Source organism: Engystomops pustulosus, chromosome 1 (genome assembly GCF_040894005.1).
Source record: "Engystomops pustulosus chromosome 1, aEngPut4.maternal, whole genome shotgun sequence".
In the NCBI taxonomy this organism is placed as follows: domain Eukaryota; kingdom Metazoa; phylum Chordata; class Amphibia; order Anura; family Leptodactylidae; genus Engystomops; species Engystomops pustulosus.
The window spans coordinates 48,889,988-48,913,620 of record NC_092411.1 but is presented as its reverse complement, the minus strand read 5'-3'; positions in this window follow the sequence as shown (position 1 = coordinate 48,913,620).

Below are 23,633 nucleotides of genomic sequence, written 5' to 3'. Positions count from 1 at the left end.
AGGCCTTCCGAAACCTCATGTCGGCGGCCGCCCCTCAGTATTCGGTCCCCAGCCGCCACTACTTTTCCCGATGTGCCGTCCCAGCCCTGCACAAGCACGTGTCAGACAACATCATCCGTGCCCTGACCAAAGCTGTTTCTGACAAGGTCCACCTGACCACGGACACGTGGACGAGTGCTGCCGGGCAGGGCCACTATATATCGCTGATGACACATTGGGTTAACTTTGTGGAGGCTGGGACCGAGTCTGACCCTGGGGCTGGTCATATACTGCCAATGCCGAGGATTGCGGGGCCTACCTCGGTCCAGGTCTCAAAGGCCTACTATGCCTCCTCCTCCTCCCACCCCTCCTCCACCTCCTCCTCCGAATTACCATCCGTGGGCATGGAGCCATCAGTCGGTAGCTCTAGGCACAGCAGCAGTGCCATCGCTAAGCGACAGCAGGCGGTGCTCAAACTGCTGAGTCTAGGCAATAAAAGGCACACCGCCCAAGAGCTATTACAGGGCATCACGGCGCAGACTGATCTGTGGCTGGCACCGCTGAACCTGAAGCCAGGCATGGTTGTGTGTGACAACGGCCGTAACCTGGTGGCGGCTCTGGAACTCGGCAGACTGACACATGTGCCTTGCCTGGCCCATGTGTTAAATCTCATAGTTCAGCGTTTCCTCAAGACATACCCCAATCTGTCTGATTTGCTCACGAAGGTGCGCCGCATCTGTGCGCATTTCAGGAAGTCCAGCACAGATGCTGCCACTCTCAGGGCAGCGCAGCGCCGCCTCCAACTGCCTGCTCACCGACTGTTGTGCGATGTACCCACGAGGTGGAATTCAACAGTAACCATGTTATCCAGAGTTTACCAGCAGCGCAGAGCGATTGCAGACTGCCAGATGTCAACTTCCGCCAGAACTGGTAGTCAGGTCAGTCAGCTTCCTCAAGTCTACAATGAGGAGTGGACGTGGATGTCTGATATCTGTCAGGTGCTGAGTAACTTTGAGGATTCAACACAGATGGTCAGTGGCGTTGCCGCCATCATCAGCCTCACCATCCCGCTGCTTGGCCTGTTGAAAAACTCTCTGGTCAGCATGAAGTCGGAAGCTTTGCGCTCGTCACAAGAGACGGGGGAAGAAGATTCCCTTGTTGATAGCCAAAGCACCCTCAGGTCTGTTTCTCAGGGCATATCGGAGGAGGTGGAGGAGGATGAGGAGGAAGAGGAGGAGAATGTTGGCGAGACAGAAGAGGGGACCATTGTCAGTCCTTCACTGTTCAGCGTGTATGGGCAGAAGAAGAGGAGTTGGAGGAGGAGGAAATGGACAGTCAGGCCAGTGAGGGGAGTGAATTCTTGCGCGTTGAAACTCTGGCGCATATGGCAGATTTCATGCTAGGCTGCCTATCCCGTGACCCTCGCGTTCAAAGAATTTATTCCAGCACCGATTACTGGGTATTCACTCTCCTGGACCCACGGTACAAGCAAAATCTTTCTACTCTCATCCCTAGAGAGGAAAGGAGTGTGAGAATGCATGAATACCAGCAGGCCCTGGTGCACAAGCTGAAACAGTATTTCCCTTCTGACAGCGCTAGCGGCAGAGTGCGTAGTTCTGCGGGACAAGTAGCGAGGGAGAGTAGGCGAGCAGGCAGCTTGTCCAGCACTGGCAGGGGTACGCTTTACAAGGCCTTTGCCAGTTTTATGTCACCCCAGCAAGACACTGTCACCTGTCCCCAGTCTCGGCTTAGTAGGGCTGATCTTTACAGAAAGATGGTGAGGGAGTACGTAGCTGCCCATACCATCGTCCTAAATGATCACACAGCTCCCTACAACTACTGGGTTTCAAAGCTGGACATGTGGCACGAACAGGCGCTGTACGCCTTGGAGGTTCTTGCCTGCCCTGCCGCTAGCGTGTTGTCCGAGCGGGTTTTCAGTGCAGCTGGTGGCATCATCACCGATAAGCGTACACGCCTGTCGACTGACAGCGCTGACAGGCTGACACTTATCAAGATGAATAAAGCCTGGATTTCTCAGGATTTCCATTCTCCACCAGGTGAAAGAAGCTCAACCTGTAATGTATAATGTATGCACTCCTCCTCCTCATTGTCCTCCTTCTCCTCCTCTTTGTACACTAAAGCAGAGGAAACTGGCTATTTTTTGCCAGGGCCAACTGGCTCTAGCTATAGTACTCTATGTATTTAATTTTTCTGGAGGGCCACCTACCCGGTCCTCTGTTTTAAACTATTTTTGGGAGTGCCACATACAGGCATTCAATCTATTTCATTTTTCTGGAGGACCACCTACCTGCTCCTCTGGTTTGAAAACTTTTTTGGACTGCCACATACAGGCACTCAATCTATTTAATTTTTCTGGAGGACCACCTACCTGCTCCTCTGGTTTGAAAACTTTTTTGGACTGCCACATACAGGCACTCAATCTATTTAATTTTTCTGGAGGACCACCTACCTGCTCCTCTGGTTTGAAAACTTTTTTGGACTGCCACATACAGGCACTATCCAAATTAAATTGTCTCCATAGCAGCCTCCACACATCGTCTTTTTAGCTGTCTCCACACGTTGTCTCCATTGCTACCTCCATACGTCATCGCCATAGCTGCCTCCAAAAGTCGTACATATAGCTGCCTCCATACATGGTCCCCTTATCAAACGAGCTGTGTCAGGCAGAATTTTGGGTTGTTTTCATGGCTTCCACATCAAACTTGTTAACTTTGTCGCCACCCTGCTGTGTAATACACAAAATATACTGGCAAACTTTTATCATTTACCAATATTATTTCAGCGCTTCTTGCGCATCTGTTTACATTCCCCTCACCCGCCATAACCCAAACTTATAAGAACACCACTACACTTGATCTTATACAAATGGTTCTTAGAAGTGCTGTTTGGGGAGTAGCCGAGAGACAGGGGCTTGGATAGGCGAAAGCTCACCTGGCAGCGGAGCGCCAGCTCCATCCCAAGATCCAACTAACATAGTTTTAACTGAAGCACCTTTAATCTACTACTACTTCACTGCCTCCATACATCGTCCCCTTATCAAACGAGCTGTGTCAGGCAGAATTTTCAGGTGTTTCACCAGATACATAGTGGAACTCGGCCCATCTGAAGTTGCAATCAAAGCAGCGCAATATGGATGCCCCATACTGTCGCTCTTAATCATGGAACCATTTCCGAAAAAACAATTAAAAATAGAACCACTATGCTATTCCATTATTCCTAGGTGAAATATTCAAACGACCCGGCCTGCTTTGAAAATTATACTTTTTTCAAAGTAAACGCTTCTGGCCCCCAGGCCCATTTTGGGTGGGGAGGAGCCGAGAGACAGGGGCTTGGACAGGCGAAAGCTCGTCTGGCAGCGGACCGCCAGCTCCATCCCAAGATTAGGCAGCCTCAGAGGCATCCATGCATGCTGCCCCTGCTGTTTCCTGTCCATTTTGCCTCCACGATCCTCCACAGCGTCCACCAATGTCTCCATGTGCAACTTTCAACTATCTATACCCCAGACGCTGGAACACGAGAGGATATGCAGCACATCATCCCCTTATCAAACGAGCTGTGTCAGGCAGAAATTTGGTGGGAACAAGACATTGGCCCTTGTTTCCAGTATGTTCCAGAATGCTAGCAACAGACCTTACGTGAGATTGATAATATTTGTTGACACTTTTTTTGAGTTATCTGGCAAGCAGTATGACATAATTTGAAGAAGGTGGTGCTTACCAGAAGAAATGACCCGAGATAATAGGAATTACATCTATGTCCTCTCACCTAGTAAAATCAAATTTATTAAAACATGAATGTTATTGTTATTATCCTCAAAAAGAAAGTTGGAAGTAAATTTTTGAATTTCCACATTTGTGCCCTTTTGCCACATACAAAAATTTTAATAAAATCTTTTCAAAAGGTTGCACAGTTCACAAAATACCGTCAACTTTAGGTTGTCCCACAAAAAAAATTACACTAACTTGAATATTACATTTTTCGGAAATTGTTGATAATTTTTTTATTTTATTAAATAACCAAACTATATATTTATTTTTTGTATCTGTTGTTGTGAACTAGAGAATAAAGCTGAGGTGTAATTTGGCCTGCACCATAATACCTATAAAAACAAAGCCTTAAAGAAAAGTGAATAACTTTTTTTTTTTTACAATGTTGTTGTAAAAAGTGTTGAGCTCAGCAATTTTTGACAATCCCATAATATTGACTATAACCACAATTCACAAACTTGACCTGCCACTTTATTCAATTGGTTAGAATAGGAACCCATTTTTTTAATCAATGGTTGTCCACTCTTGTGAATGGGTGGGGGTTTAAGCACCCTCTCCACCAATCAGACGGTTGTCCCCTATCCTAGGGATAGGGGACAGCAATGGAACTTTGTACAGGTTCCCGATCCGGGAAAACATATTTGTTTGTTTCTTACCCAGAATTGTTAGTGGAGCATGCAATATTCTATGGGATCTATGAAAAGTTGTTGAAAGACAGTGACCATTGAGGTAAAACATTTCTTCTCTTACTAATAAGAATTTTTTTTATCTAGTTCTTTAAGATGAAAGCCTCTCATTTGTGAAGAAAAATGTCCTAAATATAATTAGAATTCTGTCACTTTCCATAATTAATATGCATGGTGTTATAATGCTCAATTACACTGTTTTGTATTTCCTAAAAGAATAGTTTTCCTTAAAGTTTACTCATAACACATTTTAAATGAACCCTCCTTTTGGTACCCTCCTTTATAATTTTGCTAATGCAGTTTGTATAAATATCAGTCCCCTTTTTATGTATTTTTTTTAACTTCTTTTACAGTCTTTAATCAAAATGGTCGCGAAAAAACCTCACCCTTTAAACAACAAGCCGTGACAAACTGTCTATGGAAAAATAAAAACTTTAGCCCCAAGCTGCAATGATAGGTAAGAGTTATCAAAGATGTCTGCAATGAAAATTTATTGATAACAATTGTTTGCATGTGGGAAGTTTTCGGACCTCTGAAGGGTACGCAAGGTCGATTAATTATCTTTTTTATAGACACCCCCTAAACACACAGGTTCTGAGAGCTGCAGAAAGTGAGTAAACCACACATCCTCTGGTATGGCACAACACTAGTTCACAGCCTGTAGAGTAGACTCTCACCAACCTAATTTGATATAGGCCCGGTCTGTAACCAGGTGAGGAGTCAACCCATTAGCGTATTTATAACCGATGGACGGACATGAAGATTCGTGAATTGAGATAAAAGAACAACGAAGGTTAAATTTTATATTTAATTGGCTTAAGTGGACGCTAGACAAAAAAAGTACACACAATAGATATATATAGTTAAAGGAAACCTACCACTTGTAGTGGCAGGTTTCTGATGGAAATACCGGGCACCAGGTTTAAAACACTTTTTAAACTTTATAGCCGGCAGTTTAAAACACTAACGAAAATAAGCTCCGGCACCAGCTCACCCTGACACCCATCAGAAACCTGCCACTACAACTGGTAGGTTTCCTTTAAACAGAGTGCAGGTTAAAAGTTTAAGACTACAAATACAAGCAATTCCGTTACCTTGTGCATAGCTAATCTACTTCACATTTGACAATTCTTCCTGCCTGATCTTTTCCCCTAGGAAAAGAACAATGGACACAATGAATGCCTGATTATATTTGGGACAGTCACACCCCGTCACACCAATAGGAGGACTCTGGGAACTCCCCTACTTTGAATCAGATACAGGACATTAGAGGGGTTCTAGCTTCTCAATGAGAAGTCATAGGGTCAAGGTTCAGGTCTCATTGGATCCAGATGAATCTCTGGTTTACATTGAGACCAGAAATGATCTCCTTACCATGCTCCCATTGAGAGTTATGTATATCTCTGTGTCCAAGGAGGCTAGAACCAACTGAGACTCAGGTATGCATTTCTCTTACTGTACTGATGCCAAATATGCATTTGGCCTTGCGCTCTGATGAATCATAACTCCATAACTGACATATTGTTCATACTAGCACATGGGTTTTTATTATCCTTTTTGATATTAAGATGGCTGCAAAAATGGTGGTAATTTTACATGATGACAGGATCCAATAGCCTATGCCATATTGATATTAAAAATATCTTCATTGGAATTTAGTGCTGCTGACAATTGCATGCATGTAAAGGATAAAACCCACGATCAGTGAAAACACTGATGGTTGTAAGTAGTTTGTTTTTTAAGATTCCCCTCCCCCCAGTCATATATGGTTTTCTTTTTTCATCTCTAGACAACCCCTTTAAGAATTTAAGAAGGCATTGTAGATTGTCCTGACTAAAAAGAGAAAAGAGGATGCATTTACATGGGTCGGTGATCTGATTACTTACTTATCTTTAGTAGCTACTATAAGCACATAAATAAGATCTTTAACATCCGATTTTTAAGTTAATGATATTTTGCAGCAGCTGAGACAAAATAAAGAAGGAGCACTACATAGTATATAATTATAATATCAATTGTCAAGATAAGAACAAAGTAAGGATTGAAAAAATACAATTTCCCAGCCATATAATTATCAACTAGAAAGAACTAGGATAAGGCGACAGGGTGAGGACATTTTCTTGATCATCCTAATAAATAATATGATCTTCTGTCACAAAGTTTGATTTCAGTAATTATAAAAGGTCACATTATTAATCATATTAATATGATTAATAACTCAAATGTTTTCTGTGATTTTAGGTTAATTTATTACAAAGTAATATTCTCATTTAATCTCTACAATTTATGAAATTTGTCAAGTAAAATCATTTGTTGAGTGGTCGGTGTTAAATGTGTGTAAAAGGGGTCACCAATAAATGTCATAAAAGACAGAACAAAACCCCTGCGCGATGTGGTCTTTATTATAAATTGATGTCCTGCCTTTGACCCCCTCTATCAGCCCGATGGAGAGGTGCACAGTCACTACCAAATATCATAGGGGTCTCTTTTGTAACTTTATAGTTTAGACAACAAAACTTTCCACTTTCACAAGTTGTTTAGTTAAAATGTATATTATAAGGTCTAAGCTTGTACTTTATGAAAACTCTTAATAAAAACTTATTGTAAAATGTACATTATAAGGTCATAAGAACCCTGACCCTTCTCTTCTCTTGGGGAGTTATGGCAACCCATCTTCAGAACTAAAATTTCCCATACAGTCAATTTGTTTCCTGTTCTATGTTCTTTCAGTCTTGTATTTAAATTGGTCCCCAAAATATTGCAACATATTGAAGATGAAGTAAAAACGGTACCCCAAAAGTGAAAACTACTTTTCTGAAAATTAAGTTCATGTTAATACAAGAAAAATGGTCCACAATTCCTGATTGTTAGTCAATGTAAACTTAACAGATTTACAATATCACAGTGCCTGATGCATCCCTATGCTCTTTAGTCCTTGTCTATGGTGTGTAACATCCGTGCCTGAACGTCGCTCTATCCGCAGTTGGCGGAATACAAGGCGTTTGTGTGTGAACTGTGGCTTAATTCTTGTGTTTGGATTAACTGAGCCACACCCTGCTCCTTGCATTTCTGTCCTGCTCAGCAAGGGTTACTAGCCTGATGGACAGTTCCCCCAGTGTGCTGCTGGAGGCGTGTCTGGGAGCTGCCTTATATACCTGCCTATTCCCATCATACCTTGCTGGTTATTTTGAGTCTTGTCTTCCCTGTGTTTCTAGTTCAGTTTTACCTGTCTCCGTTTGTCTGCCTGTATCTGTACCTGATCTGTATATTACCCGCTTGATCTTGATCTTGACCTCACCTTGTATATAACCGTTTGATCTTGACCTGACCTGTGTATATCCCGCCTGTACCTATATCTGGATCTGACCTGTGATCATCTGCCTGACGACCTGTCTATATCTGTTGTTTTGTCCCTGTCTCAGTCCTGTGTTTGTATTCTGTGCACCAGTGTGAACACTGGTCTATTCCTGTATTCCGGTTACCTGTTCAGTCCTGTGTTTTGCTTTCTGTGCGCCAGTGTGAACACTGGTCTATTACCTGTATTCCGGTTACCTGCCCGCTCCATCATCCAGCAGCTGCCAGACAGAGTAAGTTTCCCCTGTCATGTTGTAGAGTCGCTCAGGGACCGTCAGTTAGGTTCCTGATAGTGGGTTTGCCCTTATCAGGGCGGTTTGTCTGCTTTAGGCAGGGCCTTACCCCGTGGGGACGTCGCAGGGTGAGTTCGCCAGCACTTACCTAGTCTGACAGCTAGCGCCAAGCCTGGTTGTGGTTGCACGTTTGCTGGACAGGTGCTGACATGGTGCCTATAAATTGACTTACTTTGGGCCAAAATTTTACACAAACATTTTGCAACAATTTGCCAACAGGACATGCCCCCTTTTAAAACAACTGTTCATGGGAATAATGAAATAAGGATCCTCTCCTGAACCAAAATGTAAGCTGACCAATAACCCTGCTCTAACCCTAATTCTTTTTGCAACATGTGGCTATAACAGTGACCTCAGATTAACATATTTGTGGACAGTATTATGGTGTTTGGTAAAAATCCCTTTTAAATGTTCCTATTGGACAGTGTTGGTACCTATGACAAGGATGCCAAAGGTGGCACTGAGAACCCTCTCTAGGGGAACCCAGGCCATCACACCAAACACCTGAGTTTGTTTGACAGGACTCACGGTCTCCTCCTGCTTTCTGAGGATGTGCCACATCTGTAGTGTATTTTTACAGAGACACGTCCTTAGTCTTTGGCTACAGGAGATGAGAGAAGGTGTGGACAGAGCTAGATTTTCATTCTATGTCCCAGGGCACTTCTTGTTCAGTGGACACAGTGGAAGCTACAATGGTACACTGAATTTCTGAATTTCTCCACTTTCTTTCTACTGTATTGGTGTCCTCAGGACGCCCTAACAATTGAAAGATGTGACAGGCCAGGGACCAATAAGTTGCTGCTTAAACTTTAGCACTTTGTGATAAATAAGTGGTTATTGGTTGAGCTTGGGGCCCCACTCTCTGAAAGGTTCCCCATCACTGCTATAGGACAAAATGGCAAACATCCATTGAATGTTAGTGCCCTAAAATTAGGCAATGTTGAACTACCGTGGGGCCAGACTATCAACAAAAATGATACAACAAACCACATTGTATAATTCCTCTTTTCCCTATTTTCTTGGTACTTATGAATATAGGCGGTCCCCTACTTAAGATCACTTGACTTACATACAACCCCTAGTTACAAACAGACCTCTGGATATTGGTAATTTATTGTACTTTAGTCCTAGGCTACAATAAACAACTATAACAGTTATCATAGGTGTCTGTAATGAAGCTTTAGTGTTAATCCTGGTTCTTATGACAACCCAACATTTTTAAAATCCAATTGTCACAGAGACCAAAAAAGTTCTGTCTGGGATTACAATGATAAAATATACAGTTCCGACTTACATACAAATTCAACTTAAGAACAAACCTACAGACCCTATCTTGTATGAAACCCGGGGACTGCCTGTATATTTGCCAGTTTTTTATTATTGCAATATTAACCATAATACTAGTGCATTTAGCTTGTTCTTTACCATTTTCATATACTGATCCTCATCAAAATTTCCCATTGCTTGCAAAACTTTAAATGACCAATTATTTTTATTTTTCTGCCCTTTTATTGTCAGGTCCGGTAAGTCTAGATGCATTTCATAAGAGGCTTCCTATTCCGACATAAATTTGATCATTTCATGTCACAAGGTCACTTTCCCACTTTGTAGGTTTGTCATGAAAATCTTCCACACAAACAGATCTCTTACATCTACATTAAGTGAAATGCCCTGAGGGAAAGCCGTTCTTTATTTCTCTCCTCGTTGTGCAGGTGCACGTGTGATTTCTAATCTCAATACTATTAGACGGGCATTGGGGCACAGATGCCACTTTCTATTAAAAATACTGAATTAACTAGGCTTGTTAATAATTAGCTATTGTTCAAAAGCAAAGCAGATGGGTTTCTTTTCCTGGAATAATTTTCCAACATCATTTATTTCCACATTTTCTTGTATCTTATTTACTCATTTCCATCCTGTGTTCACTAATGTTCTGATGATGAGCTCCTAATATTCTCAGTGGTCAGGTTTGGACATGAGCTTGACATGTGCACATATATATATATATATATATATATATATATATATATATATATATATATATATATATATTCAGCATATGTACATTTTCTATGTATCATAATACATATGCACTCACTGCATGACAACAACCACAGACTGTAACAACTATGGTTTTTCAATGTGATAAGGACAACTGTCTCTTCAACATTTGACTTGATAGTACAACATACACTGCTACTCCATTAGTTTGTACCAGAATAGCAGAATACAAGTTTTTATCCCTCATCCATGTACTGAATAAAAAATTTAACTGATTAGAGAGCCACTGTTTTAAGTTTCTAGAGAGATTTGCCTTATTTTTATGGGATAGCCGAAGAAGTAGAAGTAAAGGCTCTTTCAAATGAGCATTGCAGAAATTGTCATAGTCATAGTTTTGCTGAATTTCATCTGTTTTTCACTACCTTAATGAATGTTTTCCTTGTTTAATACAATACTAGTCATTTTGTACTATCCTTCCCCTGCCCTATTAATTTACATGAATCAATTCATAATAAATACCATTGGGGGTACAAGTAGAGGAATAAAACTAATTTAAGAAATATGTTGAATAATTTAAACCTGTGGAACCTCATGTTATTGAGAGGAAATTTAGTCTAAAAGATATGTCATCTGTTAGGTTACATTCACACGGCCATATGAGGGACGTATATACGGCCGACATATATACGCCATATATATTTTTTGTGTTGTTTGCCAGTGCAGGATTTGTTTGACTGATGCACGATGTACCATTCTTAATATGATGACTATGACTATGATAATGGGTCTGTATGCACTTCCAGTCCAGCCCATCATAAACTCAGATGATAAATTGGAAATAAAGATGGAAAATTGACCCTGGAAATTGAGTTCATTGCAATCAGTCATTTAAGAGAAAATTCTAAGTTTTATCTGTATGCAAAATTCATCACGACTACTTGTGCACTTGTTTTCTACTTTCTAGTGTGGAAGGAGTAGTATTGAGTGGTACTGGGCACCGTAGAATTAAGCCAATCAGGACCGCCACTAGGAAGTTCAGGGCCCCTTACTGGCAAATTTTGTGGGCCCCCACAGAATGATCATCCACACCTGTTGACACAGTTAGGTCTCTGCACCTGAAAAGGGAGGGGGAGTTTCTGGGGCCCCTTCTCCTCCTTGGGGCCCCCTGAACACAGTTGCACTAAACCCCCCTGATGGCTGTTTGCAACCAATGCAAGCAGGGGGGTGCAAGCAGATTGAGATTATGGACTATAAACCAAGTATACTCATAATGTATTTGTTCATTTTATTTATTATGCTATTCCTCAACATTAGGTCTAAGACTCACTATGAAGACCCGCACAAATTTCTCGGGAGCCTGAAATCAGAGCATGAAATAAAATATTTGCTCAGACTGCTTGTCAAATGCAGATCATACATCTCTGACAGCACGGATACAGGCTGAGAACAGGTGCAGTAGCATAGAACATGTCTGTAGCCTTCGGCTGATCTGACAAAAGACTACACTTTGTAAAAAATTAAAGCCTAGTTATTTATTTAGAGCTAAAGTTCTCCGGTAAAGGTCAAATCCGTGTTGTGGCATATTTTGTTGTGTTTTGATGCTGAAACGGCTGCAGATTAAAACTCTAGAGCCCTGAACGTTAAATTGCTTATACTGGAACAATTACATTACAACTAGAGTTTTTAATGAGTTTGATAAGTGTGTCAAGTAGTTCACCATCTGGACTGACTCCACGGCTAATACTCCACTGTGGTAATTCATTCACTTATTCAAGTCATTCAGAAACTAGTTTAACAGATGACAAATCTTGTAGACTAAATTTCCTCTCAAAACATTAGGCAATAGGTTTAAATTATTCAACAAATTTCTTTAATTTGTTGTTTTCTTCTATTTATATCCCCAATGGTGTTTATTATGGTTTGATTCATGTAAATTACTAAGGATGGGGAGGGATAGAAAGAAATGGGTAGTATTGTATTTTTGTGGATAAAAATATAACTTTTATTTGCATTTCCTATTTAAATATATCTTTTGAAATGTTGAACAAAACAGTGAAATAAATTAGGTAAAAGTATCCCAAGACACCATCAATGAGATGCCTGTAATGTACTGTAATTTTTGGGTATAAATAACCTTCGTCAACATGTTCTGTACCACCCATTCATCCTCATAGATTGTAAACTCTTGAGAGCATGGCCCTCATTCCTATTGTTTCTTCTGATTATGATATTACTCAATTTTATTTACATATTTTCACCATAATCTGTAAAACGCTGCTGAATATATTGGCGCTATAGAAATAAAGTTTTACAATAGATATTATAATTACTTCCCTGCAAATTAATAAAAATACTTCTAGGCTAATGCCAAGCATCCCACAGATCAGTTAAGAGATAAAGATAGTGGGCCACATTTACTTACCTGTCTGACGAGGTTCCCCAAAAGTCCTGCATGTGTCGCTTCCCAGCTCAGCGTTCACCTTCTTCTTCGTGGTGCATGCAAGTGTTTTGTCTTGCAACACAATTTGATGGTTAAATCCTGCGCTCAGTCTGAATCAGTCGTATCGTCCAACAAAAGGTCTTTATAGCTGTCAATCTATTACACATAGAAAAAAAGATTTCTGTTCAAATATTACAAATGAATGCTTTCCAATAAAGACCTTTTTAAATTCAGATCTTCTTCTGTGATATACTTGCTGGAATGCACCTCGGGGTTTCAATATTGAGGAAGAACTACCCAATCACTTAAAAGCCGATTAAAGGGCCATGGGGCTAACGTCCAAAAAGGGTTTCCAAAACATAGCGTGTCTAGCAGGGCCGCATCTGCCATGAGGCGAGATGAAAATCTCGCCTCGGGCGGCAGAATGCGGCCCTCTTTAAAAGCGGCATTTTGCAGCAATCTGGGCGATCCCTTCAGATAAATCGCACCTGTCTCTTTAAGACACAGGTGCGATTTACATGCGGAGCGGCGCAGCGCCTTTACGGCTGCTGGCGTCGCTCCGTACAGTGCAGTGACACAGGCGGCAGCTGATGACGTCACGCGCCGGTGTCACTCAGCGGAGCCGTGGCTGCCAGAAGAGCCGCGTGAATATAGGAGCCGCGCGCCGTGGGAGCACCCTGCCGTGAGGTAAGTACAAGTTTTATTATTTTTATTGTCCAATTATTAATTAAATATATATATATTAGGGGGCGATTACTGCTGTAACGGGGGGGGGGGTGTCTTCTATATATACTTTTTTACTGGGGAGGCTGTGTATAGTTATAAGGGGCCAGATCCCATTTTTCCTTGGGGGGGGGGGGTTGTATATATTTATATGAGGGGCCAAATTCTTATTACACTGGGGGGGGGCTGTATATATTTATATGGGGGGCCAAATTCTTATTACACTGGGGGGGGGCTGTATATATTTATATGGGGGGCCAAATTCTTATTACACTGGGGGGGGGGGCTGTATATATTTATATGGGGGGCCAAATTCTTATTACACTGGGGGGGCTGTATATATTTATATGGGGGGGCAGATTCTGTTTATTCTGGGGGGCTGTATATATTTATATGGGGGGCCAGATTCTGTTTATTCTGGGGGGCTGTATATATTTATATGGGGGGCCAGATTCTGTTTATTCTGGGGGGCTGTATATATTTATATGGGGGGCCAGATTCTGTTTATTCTCGGGGGCTGTATATATTTATATGGGGGGCCAGATTCTGTTTATTCTGGGGGGCTGTATATATTTATATGGGGGGCCATACTGTGTTTATTCTGGAGGGCTGTATATATTTATATGGGGGGCCATACTCTGTTTATTCTGGGGGGCTGTATATATTTATATCGGGGGCCAGATTCTGTTTATTCTGGGGGGCTGTATATATTTATATGGGACCAGATTCTGTTTATTCTGTGGGGGTGGGGGTATATATTTATATGGGGCCAGATTCTGTTTATTCTGGGGGGGCTGTATATATTTATATGGGGCTGGAAAACTGTTTATACTGGGGGGGCCTATAAAAATAAATTATATATATATATATATATATATATATATATATATATATTAATTAGGAGGTGCTATTTATTTACATCAATCAGGGTAGTACTCTATATAAATTCACATGTAACATAATAACTGGGTGGGATATATTATTCATAAGATACAATAGATTACTTTGCATCATGTAAACCAAATATTGGGGGGGGGGGTCTGTATTAATAAATTGGGGGTGTTGTATATTGATTGGTGCTGTACACGCTATAATTCCAGTAGAATATTTATATATAATGAAGGGATGTGTTACATGTGAGGTAGCGTGCGGTCACTTGTGTTGTGAGGGTTATTTAGGAGCGCAGTGTTGTTATCCAGGAGACTTCATACTGTAAGTGACTGTGGTATTTTTAGGGACGCCGGGGGGAGATGCTGCACGGAGCTGAAGATATCTGGCCATGAATTCAGCAGTGATACGTCATGGATTGGAGAACCCGGAATAAAGTTCTCCTGATGGAAGACATTGTCATCTATAAGGTACTAGACGCCACTAATGCCTCTCAGAACCTGTAGTCAGTCACACAGTGTCAGGGAGCTGCCTGTGGGGATGTTAATTGTTAGTAAAGTTTTCAGCATTTTCTGAACAGGTAGCGGGGGGGGGGGGCAGCATTTTAATATTCGCCTCAGGCAGCAAATATGCTAGAATCGGCCCTGGTGTCTAGCCATGCGGCCACCGAACATGACTGCAATATAGAGCATTTTAGTGTCACTCCCATATCATTTTACAACAACTATTAATCAATCTATTTTTTTCTCCATTGAAATTACAAATTTAATACAATCTCGATGTTCCCATCTAAATGATGTATTCTACTTACCATTCTGTTGCTGGTTTCCCGTCGGGTTCTGTGTAGCTGGGCCCTTGGTCCTCGCGGATTCTGGGTGCCTTGGTGTGCCAAAATTATTTATCTAGTTATTAATTTATTCACAACATCCCATCAACTAATTATTACTATTTAATATTACTATTTATAACTATAAATGTACAAAAGGACGACTTACACTTATTCTAGATAACATACAACTTCTAATTTACCTCATCGCTAATATCTTGCTATCGCTAAACTTCGGGTTGTGCTTTCATCTCGCTGTGTGCTCGTTGGGTCCAATCATAAAAGCCACCTCGGGTTTCCATGGTAACCCAATGCTTTGCAATAACCACGCTGCATCTACCTTAATATCTTTTTTTATTGCCGATGAAACATTTTGTACTCTAATAGTCATGGCATTAGAACATTTTGGATTTAGGATGAACTATTTGTTTTGACAAACTATTTATTGTGACAATATTCTGCATTAAAGGGGTTGTATGGTCGTTCTAGGTAAAATATGAAAATCAGAGCATCTCTATTAGATGCTCCTTTTTTCATTTTCCAAGCTCCAAATTTTTTGGGGTGTGAAAAAGGTTTTTAAACTGCTTTTTACCTTTTAATCCTTCTGGCATGGCATAACGACTAAATATGGCCGCCACGCTCTGCAGAAAGACTGCAACTCCCAGGATCCTCAGCTCCTACGGAGCTGTGTGCATGTGTACACTGCACACACTATTCCCTGATTGGCTGTTTAAGCATCTGCTGATCTGTAAACAGTAGAGCGTGCACACACCCTCTCATGTGTGGATGTGAGTGAGCAACCGCGGAGCACAGACATCGCAAGACGCATGCGCGACTGTACAGTAAGTCTCCTTGTCGTATCCTTGGAGATTAGGGGGTTCACAAATGCTGTCTGGGAATAAAACATTTGTTTTTTTACCTCACAAAGGACCAGGAATTGTTTATAACATTAAATTAGTGATGGCTTTGATTATTGTTAAGGGTAATGTTTAAGGCCAATGTTTTTGACCATACCCCTTTAATGCATATATGAATTTAGCATTGTTAATGTGAATCCCGACATGGGAATCTACCCACCAAACATTTTTTACTGTTTCAATATATATATATATTTACTTTTTACTGTATATACCGTATATTCCGGCGTATAAGACGACCTGGTTTATAAGACGATCCCCCTACTTTCCTGTTAAAATATAGAGTTTAAGATATATTCGCCGCATAAGACTACCCCTTTTCCAACGCATACAAAACACCGGTAAAAATTTAAAAAAAAAACAGATTTTAACATGGTCCTTTTTTTAATTTAAATTCTTATGACATGCAGGTATATAGCAGGAAAACTGTCGCTCATAAACATAAGGCATACAACAACAACATTACCATCGTCCATTTTACTGTAAATGTTACCATACTGTACCTTAAATTTTTATTTTATTAAATATTCCATGCCATGTACTCAGAAGCGGGAAAAAAATTCCAAATGCAATGAAAATGGGGAAAAACCGCATTTGCGCCATTTTCTAGTGGGCTTGGATATTACGTCTTTCACTGAGCTCCCCAAATGACATGTCTACTTTATTCTTTGGGTAGGTATGATTAAGGGGATACCAAATTTGTATAGGTTTTATAATGTTTTCATACATTTACAAAAATGTACAAAAATTATTTTTTTTATTTTGCCAACTTCTGGCGCTAATAACTTTTTTATACTTTGGTGTACGGAGCTGTGGGTGGTGTCATTTTTTGCGAAATTTGATAATATTTTCAATGATATCATTTTTAGGACTGTACGACCTTTTGATCACTTTTTATAGATTTTTTTATATTTTTCAAAATGGCAAAAAAGTGCCATTTTCAACTTTGGGCGCTATTTTCCGTTACGGGGTTAAAAGCATTGAAAAAGCATTATCATATTTTGATAGATCGGGCATTTTCGGACGCGTCGATACCTGATGTGTTTATGATTTTTACTGTTTATTTATATTTATGTCAGTTCTAGGGAAAGGGGGGTCAATTTTAGATTTTTTTATTATAATTTTTTTTTTTTTTAACTTTTTTTTATTTTTATTTATACTATTTTTCAGACTCCCTAAGGTACTTTAACCCTAGGTTGTCTGATCGATCCTACCATATACTGCCAAACTATAATATGGCAGTATATGGGGATTTTCCTCATTCATTACAATGTGCTATCAGCACATTGTAATGAAGGGGTTAAAACGAAATAGCCTCGGGTCTTTGGAAGACCCGAGGCTACCATGGAGAAGGATCGCCGGCAGCCAACGCTGTGAAAACACCCGCGATCAGTGCTAGCACCGATCGCGGGTGTTACCGGTAAGCCTTTGCTGCAATATGCAGCAAAGACTTACCGGCTATGGAGAGGGCTCAGCCCGTGAGCCCTCTCCATGCAGCGCGACCCGACCGCCGTCATGAATACACGGCCGGCAGTCGGGATTACCGGCGTATAAGACGACCCATGCCAGCTATTTTCTTGGTTTCCTAACCCCATTGCATGTATCAGAATAAAGTGGGATGGAACCAGGCTTTATGTATTTTCATGGATTTTCACCAGCGCTCATAGTTTACTATTGGCTACATTGACAAAATGTTGTAGACATAGTGATGCTCTGTGGCACAATTTTTCTGATTGTATAAAAGTACATAATGCACATCATGAAGTAAGGGAAAGAATCACTTTGTGCATATCTTCATATCATTATTGTTTATAATTTGTTGAAAGATTCACTAATTCATCATCGTGACTACTGACTTTGCCTCCTTTCTCTCTCTTCATCTTAACCATTTTCCTGGTTACCTGATTTGCAAAGATTGATGTTGTGCAGCTGTATAGTTTCAGTCAGGTGCTGTATGTACTGAAATATTTTTCCTGGGAATGTTACTCCTTAAAGAGTAACTGTAAAGGTTTTTTTTTTCACCACAAATCAATAGCTCTTGGGATGTAAAACAACTTTGCCTAAATCCATCAATTTCTTTGCTATAACCCGCAGATTATCTGAGTGCTGCAGTGGCCGCTTCCTCTCCCTGTGCTGACAAACCCTGGAGTCCATATTATAAACAAATCTGCAAACTCTGCGGACACTTGGGAGGGGAGGGGCTGCTGTTCCCTGCCCAGAGGGAGGAGATCATGTGACAAAGCTCTCTCTGTGTATATAGCAGTGCTGGATGTGTTCAAAGACTGTGGATACAGATGTCTCCTGCACAGAATAGTGAGGTACAAGATCTCCCCTATTCTCTGTCAGTCCCTCCATCCAAGTCTGTGATTTTACAGAACTTTCCCTGCCTCTCTTCTCTCCTCCTGCTGAAGCCCTTCCACCACCTTGTCATCAGCAGTATCAGCTCTGTGCAGATAAGCTATTAACCCCTAGTGCTCAAACAGCACAGGCTATACACAACATGTAACTGGTATAAATTTCTACCACAGCTCCTCCATGTGATAGAAGCAGCCAGGCTTGTCACCATATACTTTCTGTATTTGCAATGTTCAGTGTTCAGTGGATTTACTGCTAAATTACTTTGAGAGAGAACACAAGGCATCATTGGATATGTGGGCAAGCTAACTGGCCTCAGCTTGAGGGCATAGACAGACAGACATTAGTCTCCGCTCACTTCCCCTCTTGTGAGAAAGATTTTTGTCAAACACTTTCAGAACAGAAAATGCCATAACTTGGGGAAAAAAAAGGGCGAGCAGCAAGTAGGCATTGTCCGTTTATTTTTAAAGGGGGGATAACATATATTATTTTGGTTAAATCATTATAACTTTACAGTTACGCTTTAGATATGTAGCCTCGGGGCTTATGCTATATTTTTTCTGTTGATTTGATACAGAATTCAGAATACAAAACAAAGCCAAACAATAATCCCTTGTAGAACCTCTGCTCTTTAAATCTGACATCAAGTGGTATTAAGAAAATTAGAAACTTATACAACTCAGAAGGTGAAAAATGTGAGAAGTGCATAAAATGTAAATATTAATCCACCACTACCATTGTGGTGCCAAAGAACAGTACATATTTGTGCATACCTGGAATAGGTTTCTCTTGAGAAATCATGTGTTTATAACCTAGTAACAAAATAAGCTGCCAGAATCTCTCCTCATCATTGCAGTTTTCTTCCAAGCAATACTTAACTATTCATGTCATGTCACTGAGAATACAATATTTTAATTTTAACTTACAACTTCTAATGATTTCAAAGTTTATGTAGACAAATAGTAAAAATAAATTGAATGTTTCAATAGCTATTTACTCCAACTTTTAAAATCATTTTACGCCTACATTCACACAATGTATGCCCGCTGTAATGTAGTACGGCGGCATACATCGGCGCCGCGGAGAGGAGCAGGGGTTGAGAACAGCTCACCCCGCCCCTCTCCATAGGAATAGACATGTCCTATCTTTCTACGGCTAGGGAGTGGTATTGTGCCGCATGTGTGCTGCAACTTACCGCTCCCCTACGGCGCTGTGAGGCCATAGAAGTGTATGGGGGATGTATATACGCTGTATATACGTTGGCCGTATATATATACGTCCCCCATATGTTCGTGTGAATGTAGCCTAAATGAACAAATAAACAAATATACCTGCGCTGACTTTAACAATTGAAACAGAGGGTGATTTGTAATTAAAACTACAGTGATTGAGCGGGTGACAGACCTGGTTTAAGCATTATTCCAATATGGAGAGTGTGGTGTCCAGGAAGCTTGTCCGCAATGTAGTAGATCCCACAATAATAGTAGATGTCCACTGTAGTAAATCCCCTTTTCTGTGTTCTATGCTTGAAGTAGATCCGAGGGAAAGAAACTGTTCGGCCTGGGAGCCTTGGCCGGTGGCTCGACCACACACTAGATTGGGAGTTGGTAGTGATGTCACTGTAAGTTACAGATGAGGCAAAGGGACACAGGTGAACTGGTGCCAGTGTGTGGTCGAGCCACCAGCCGGGGCTTCCACGCTGAACCATTTCTTTCCCTTGGATCTACTTCAAACAGAGAACACAGAAAGGGGGATTTACTTCAGCGGACATCTACTATTATTGCGGGATCTACTACATCACGGACAAGCTTCCTGGACACAACACTCTCCATATTGGAATAATGGTTAAACAAGGTCAGTCAACCACTCAATCACTGTAGTTTTAATTACAAATCACCATCTGTTTCATCACAGTCAGGGCAGGTATACTTGTTTATTTGTTATGTGTTGTGTCTTGTGTCTTGTACATACCTATAAGTTAGGGCGGCTCATATAATACCAACAGCGACACCCATTCATTGCCAACACCCAGGCATCCCCTATATTTCACCTAATACTCACCATCAATCTCCCACAACTCTTTTGCACCAACGTCCCCCCCTTTTTTTTAGTACATTTTAAATGAATAGAATTATATTATATTTTCATCTGTACATCTGCACCCTCTCGACCCCTATACTTGAACCCCTATGGCAATAAGAATTTCACCAAAGCTTTGGTCCCTTATTGCAGAATCATGTGATCTATAACCCACCAGATTTCCCACACAGATATGGAAACTGTGGAAATACAGCAGCCCACTTGTCCATATAATGTTCATACTTTAAGTGAGCCTGTCACCGGGAATGTCATTTTTAGCTGGTGACAAATTTCTATAGCCTATGCTATCATAGTTTTATAGTTCCATAGTAAATAAAAGGATAGAAAAAGACATCAGTCCATCAAATCCAATTTATACTTTATATTGTGTTAATCCAGAAGAAGGACAAAAACCCTGCAAGGTTGATGCCAATTGCCTCAAAGCAGGGTAAAATTCCTTCCCCGCCCCTAATATGGCAGTGAGAGTAACTCCCTGGACCAACAGAAACTACTAACAAAAAGCTTTATTTCCATACAATGTGATCTTTTTGCTCTCCAGAAAGGCATCCAGGCCCTTCTTAAACATGCTCAAATTATCAGCCATTACAACATCTTGTGGCAGAGATTTCTATAGTCTCACTGCTCTTACACTAAAGAATCCCTGTCTGTGGTAGAACCATCTCTCCTCCAGGTGAAGATGGATGCTGTTGTCCTGGTCATAGGCCTAGGTATAGAAAGCAGTTTGGAGAGATCCTTCTACTGCCCATAAATTGTAATGAGGTCTCCCCTCAGTCTTCTTTCTAAGATGAATAACCCAATGTTTTGTAATCTTTTGTTGTAATTTAGTCCCCACATTCACCAAATAATCTTGGTTGCACTCCTCTGCACCCGTTCCAGTTCTACTATGTCCTTTTTATGCACTTGTGCCCAAAACTGTGCACAATATTCCATGTGTGGTCTGACCAGGGATTTGTATAAGGGCAAAACTATGTCTTTATCATGAGAATCTATTCCTCTCTTGATTCATCCCATAATTTTATTTGCTTTAGCAGCAGACGCCTGGCACTGATCACTAAAATTGGGTTTACTATCCACCACTACCCCCAAGTCTTTTTCTCCATCGGTTTTACCAAGCAGTTTATCATTTAACACAAGTGCATAGCCTTACATTTATTTATATTAAACCACTTCTGTCATTTGTCAGCCCAGGCCTTCAGTTTCCACAAATCACACTGTAAAATTGTACTATCCTCCTCTGTATTAATTACTTTACAGAGCTTAGTATCATCTGCACATATTGATAAAAAATATTAAAAAGAAAAGACCCCAATACAGACCTGTTTGGCACCCCACTTTAACCCAATCTTAATGACAACCTTCTGTTTTCTATCACTGACCCATATAAACTTACATTAGTCTCCTCATGCTTTCCTCCTCTATTCCATACAATCCCCCTTTCTTCCCTGCCTGCTCAATGCACATAACAGGAAGTGGGGAGAGGGGAGAGAGCTGGATGAGTGTAGAGGAAAGACTGTGAAATACTATTTTAGTGTCTAATTGTGTCTAATTGTAACAAACTTTTCTATTGTTTTGCATATTTATTCAAAAGAAACTGCGAGGATCAAGTTATAAAATCTGTAGAGTTTGCACTTTCAAACAATGCAGGACAAAGTTTCAGCTATTTTATACATTTATGACAAGTAGAACCATCCAGAAGGATTTTACAAAGTTAATATTGCAGTTGATTTTATAAATCCCTATGTGCATGTGTCTGAAAATTAGACATTCTGAGATTTCTACCTTGGTAGCAGTTGCCTTGTTATATCGGCATGGGAAAGAACTCTGTGAATCAGAAATGCGCAAGCTAAACTCCAGGGACATTATGCTACCCACAGTACAACACAATACTGCTTGATACTCTATTTCTCAATAGTTTATAAAAATTGCAGCTATCAAAATATCAAGGCAAATTGTTTAGGGCAGCCTGGAAGATCCCTAGAACCTGCTATAGGATTGTTACTGTAAATTGGTCTAGCATTTTGGATATTAATGGTGTATTCATAGGATATTATATACATTTCCAACAGATGGGGGTTTAACACCACCCATATGACATTTATAACATATTGCAATATTTACACTAGGTGTGGTAAATCTGATACATTGTCGCACATTTACTTACCCGATCCTATCTCAATCTTGCGGTGCATTGTCCAACGATGATTCGGGTCTGCCTCGATACACTGAGGTCTTGTATCCTGCATGTGTCGCTTCTGCGCTGAGATCCGCTGGAGTTCACCTTCTTCTTCCTGGTGCATGTAAGTGCTGATCTTGCGACACAATTCTGTTTTTAAATTCCCTGGTTTGTTTGAATTCGTCAGTTTGTCTGACAGCTACGCCCCCCATTTCTGTTGAATGCAAGCCGGCGCCGATGCGCCACAATCCGATCACGTGCGCCAAAAACCCGGGGCAATTCAGGGCAAAATGGAAATATTTGGGAAACCCGACGGAATCGCATTCCGCGAACCCTTGGTAAATGAGCCCCATTGATTGTAAACTATAGTTTCTGCCTGACCGAAGGCAGTCAAGAAGCGGTGTTGACAGTTGATTTCAATATATCAGGGCTGACACACTCAGGGCTAAGTGTGTGTAAATGTTCTTGGAGGACACTGGATACACTGATTGGCTGCACATACCATAGCTGAGGTGAGTAACTGCAGTGATGCAGCACAACTGTGGAATTACAGTACTGAACCAAGTTGTGGAAGTGTAGCAATAAAGTCGAACTGTGAAAGTGCAGAAGTGAAGCATGCAGTATGAAACAGAAGAGATGAAGTAGAGATGTGATTATGGAATGATAATTCAGGCCTGTGGTTTTGCAACAATGAGGAAGAGCTGAAGTCCTCATGTATAGCTGATACAACTGATATGGCACAGTCCACATACATATCTGTGTTGAGGACTGCTGAGATGACTGAGCTAAAACTACTGTGCAGCAGAGTTGGAAAAAACTGTGCTGCAGCTAATTGTAATGGGTAACAATTAATGTAGTGGCTTGGGCTAGAAGAGCACATACAAGGCTAGAGTGTTAACATCATTAAACCTTGTACACACAACCAAGTGCTCACCTGAGCAGGAACACGGTCCTCGCCTCTCCCTTCCCCAAAGAAAGATGGAGAATGGGGGAGCAGTGCAAATATGGCAAAACATTTCCTAGAGAAATTTGGTGGTTTTACTACGGTAGGCCAGGTTGCCTTTAAAACTCAAGACTTAGTGCTACTATTGGTATTAGAAAAAATGGCAC